Raw genomic sequence first — 4486 nt, forward strand, 5'->3', positions numbered from 1 at the left:
CTAGATAGAAACATTCATTTTATTTTGTGCATGTCACAAAGAACTGAGCTAGAGATCCAACTTAATGCATTTGCAAAGATTTATGTGTATTGGGTACTATTCATATTCTACTAATGGCATCTGGTAAACAAGACACTTTATAGACCAGAACAGATATTTAAATCTTACCCTTATGTTCTTTGTGTGGAGGCTGCTTTATTGGTAAGGATGTGTAAGTATTGATGGAGAGGAGGTTCATTTTTGGAATCTTCTTTCCTTCAATGTTTTTTTTGTTTGTTTACAATTAGCTCTACACACCCTCAATGGGTCCAGCGTTGAGTCTCCACTGCTGCTCCTGGTATGTTATTGAAGAGTAGTAGAATATGGCACTCCTCAGTGGATGAAGGTCCTCGAATAGGATCCCAATCCTTCAAACAAATGGTAAAGAGAATCCGGCACTCTAGGTAAGTATGTTAAGAAATTATTTTAATTCAGTAGTCCAGTATACCGTTTCAGATGTTATTGACTTTTATCAAAAAACACAATCTTGTATGACCACCGAGCTTGGAGAAAAAGGAAAGTGGGGCTGCGCTAATAGATGCCTGACCACCAGTGCTTATGAATAGATCTCCCTCGCCATAAAGGTACCTTCACATTAAGCGACGCTGCAGCGATAGCGACAATGATGCCGATCGCTGCAGCGTCGCTGTTTGATCGCTGGAGAGCTGTCACACAGACCGCTCTCCAGCGACCAACGATGCCGAGGTCCCCGGGTAACCAGGGTAAACATCAGGTTACTAAGCGCAGGGCCGCGCTTAGTAACCCGATGTTTACCCTGGTTACCAGCGTAAAATGTAAAAAAAACAAACAGTACATACTTACATTCGCGTCCCCCAGCGTCCGCTTCCTGCACTGACTGAGCGCTGGCCCTAATAGCACAGCGGTGACGTCACCGCTGTGCTGTACTTTCACTTTCACTTTACGGCGCTCAGTCAGTGTGGGAAGCGGACGCCGGGGGACGCGAAAGTGAGTATGTACTGTTTGTTTTTTTTACATTTTACACTGGTAACCAGGGTAAACATCGGGTTACTAAGCGTGGCCCTGCGCTTAGTAACCCGATGTTTACCCTGGTTACCAGTGTAAAACATCGCTGGTATCGTTGCTTTTGGTGTCAAACACGACGATACACGCCGGTCTGACGACCAAATAAAGTTCTGAACTTTGTTCAACGACCAGCGATATCACAGCAGGATCCTGATCGCTGCTGCGTGTCAAACACAACGATATCGCTATCCAGGACGCTGCAACGTCACGGATCGCTAGCGATATCGTTTAGTGTGAAGGTACCTTAAGCCTGGCACGTAGGCCCACTTTCTGTTTCTCAAAGCCCGGTGGTCAAACCGGATTGTGTTTGTTTGATAAAAATCGCAAATTGTCTCTTCAGAGAGGAAGAGGACTAGAACTGTAGTGCCACCTATTGGAAGTAGCAATCCTAACAGTCAATGTCAACCCTTTAACGAGCCTTGTCACATGACTTAGGATAAAAGCCAAACCAGAATCTCAATTTGCAGACACTGTGTTTCAGGGTACTGCCCCCTCATCAGTGCAAAGTGGAGATCTGGTTTGGCTGAGTGAGAGGCGTCTGATCGGGATCCAAGAAGTATGGTTTCTCCTTGCGAAGAGTGACATGTTAAGCATGTCAAGGTGAGGAGACTTAAAGCTGCAATGCTGAGGAGCATTGCGGCTTTGTCTCCTCACCTCGACATGCTTAACATGTCACTCTCCACAAGGAGAAACCATACTTCTTGGATTTGATAAAGATCAAAACGGCACTTTTGTATACTAGACTACTGAATTAAAATAATTTCTTGCCATGGGTGCCGGATTCTCTTCACTTCCTGGAAAGTTATTTTCATCAGTTCCTGGTGGCTTGACGACGTTGCAGCCAATAAGTGAGCTCTGCAGTTCATGCCGTGTTTGGCAGAGCCATTTGCTGCCGACGATTCATACACCAGGAGCAGCGGCAGAGACTTGGTGGACCTGAGGAGAATGAGTAGAGAGGGTTGTGTTAGAAAATAAAAACTGTAGCGGATAGACAGTGGTTTTTCCATATCTGCAGGGGTATGTGCCCACAAATGGTTTTTTAATTTTTTTTAGGTGGATTCTGCCTGCAATCCGCCTGGAAAAGCGCACCAAAAAAAAATCATCAATATAATGCACCACAATGTAAAAATTATATTTAGTCTTCAGTTACTACTTTTACCCACTTCAGATTTTACTAGCAGCAGAAGAGTTAAAAGAAGTATCATGTTCAATCTCCTGGCAGCCTCCACTTGAGGTGGTTGACTATCATATTTTAAGTTATAGAAGAAAAAAATAAATAAATAAATTACCGCCAGGTGGTAATTACCATATTCAGTTGTCTCATTCTGTCTGAATGTTGATGGTATGCGTCTCTTAAGCTTGGTGATATGATCTCATGATGACTTCCAGAAATTGCATACTTCTTTTTTTATTTCAAGTGGGTCACCCTATTTGTAACCAAAACTGCGTTCTTGACGAAGTTGCATGGATTGTACTATTGATGTTCTCTATACCAGGAGGACAAACTTTTATCACTGCATGCATTATTAAATTAGATTTTAGATCCTGTGATGCTGATGTACTCACATTGAAAATCCATGTCTGAATGGCTGTATAATGCCTGTTTTAAGATGATCATTTTATGCTTATGAGCTAGAGCTGCAGTTTAAAAATATGCATTTTAATATTTTGTTGGGAAACTTTCATAAGTTTATAAAGCCCTTCTGATATGGAGGTTTAAAGTAAGCGTACTATTCTCATCTGGTCTAAGATCTATTTAGTGATGTATGCAGTCTGTATTGTGAAACTTGGTGACTGATGCCTCTTAAACTGAATATAGAGAGAAAGGTAATCATGGCATCTTCTCAAGAGGCAGAGATGGTACTGGCTCAAACTGTGTATGATGCATCCATGGGATTGATGACCTAGAGGAAAAAAAATGCAGGGAGAAGTATATGATGGAAGAAAAGATTAGGGTACACTTCAGGAAATCATATTCTTTCTGATGCACCTTTATGTCCTCTCTATACAAATCTCAAAATAGCCAGGAGAGAAAAAAATAAACTAAAACATAACTTTTAAAATATATTAATATTAAAACTAATGGATAATCCACAACATGACATAACAGTGATAAAGTGCAAAATAGTGCTCAATTAAAAAATGGTCTCATCTCACCAAGTCTGTAGTCTTTCAGCCGGTTGCATGCATGCATGAGCACTTATAACAGTTATATGATTCAGGGAAAAGGGAAGAGTTGTTTACTGTACCCCAGTCGTGCTTCAGGAAAGTATGCTATATGTAAAAGAAGTGCAGATGGAAAAAAAAATAATTCTGCTTTGCTTCTTTAACATTTGTAGCTTCACAACAATTCTGGCCCTTGAGAAATTCATGATATGTAATGATAGTCTGAATACAGACTGCTTGTATAGAGTAAAGACTGAAGAAGTTGATTACGTTTTGGATTGCCATTGTTTGTAAAATGCTTTAATCCATTAACAGAAAATTGAATTATGAACCCATCCCCCCCATAAAATCTCTAAAGCATTTCCAAACAAACATGACGAAAATACAGCAGGATTAATAACTTAACGACCAGTGACTGGTAGAGCTTGTCATGAGAAGGTGTCAGTTCCCGCATCATGACCAGCTATACCAGACATGGATTTAAACTGAAAACACAGTGACCGCTCCGTGCCAGTGGCAGTTACCGACAGCGGATTGCCATGGCTAAAGAAGCGGGATTACCGCTCTGTGATCACTGCAATCAATTAGTCAATCTGACTAACCAGGTGGAAGATGCTAAAACATCAGCATTTCCCTGTATGATCACAGTTGGGAACTTGGTTTAGCTGAAAGCCAAGCTCCTGCACTAACAGCCAGGTCCTGTACCCGCACCACCTCTCGCTTATTTACCCTCCAAATGATGTGATAGTGATCACGGCATTAATATGGTCAGAGGAAGGGGACTCCCTCTCTCATCCCCATCAGTACCCCCACAACTAACTCACAGGAAGCTACTAATTGTCATGGCACCCGGAGGTCAAGCAATTACCTCCTGGTTTGTGGGGTATGATGGCCTGTTAGACCCAGCCATAGGCAGTGTCTAACAGGTGTTGTGCCAGTGTAATCTGACAGGTACTTTGCATTGTAGTACATTTGTATTGCAATACATGAGACCAGTGATCACACACAAAAAAAAAAGTCCCATAGAGAGATCAAGTAAAAAAAAAAAGTTAGAAAATTGTAAAAATTATTTAAACCCCCCCCCACACACACAAAATAAATAAATATTACAGCAATAAATATATGTGTAAAAAAAACTAATAAAGTACACACTTGAATATCGCCTTGTCCAGAACATCCCTATCTATAAAATTGTCACTCTTTATCCTTACATTGAACAACATAACCCCCTTCACTC

Source organism: Ranitomeya variabilis, chromosome 5, assembly GCF_051348905.1.
Source record: "Ranitomeya variabilis isolate aRanVar5 chromosome 5, aRanVar5.hap1, whole genome shotgun sequence".
Taxonomy (NCBI): Eukaryota; Metazoa; Chordata; class Amphibia; order Anura; family Dendrobatidae; genus Ranitomeya; species Ranitomeya variabilis.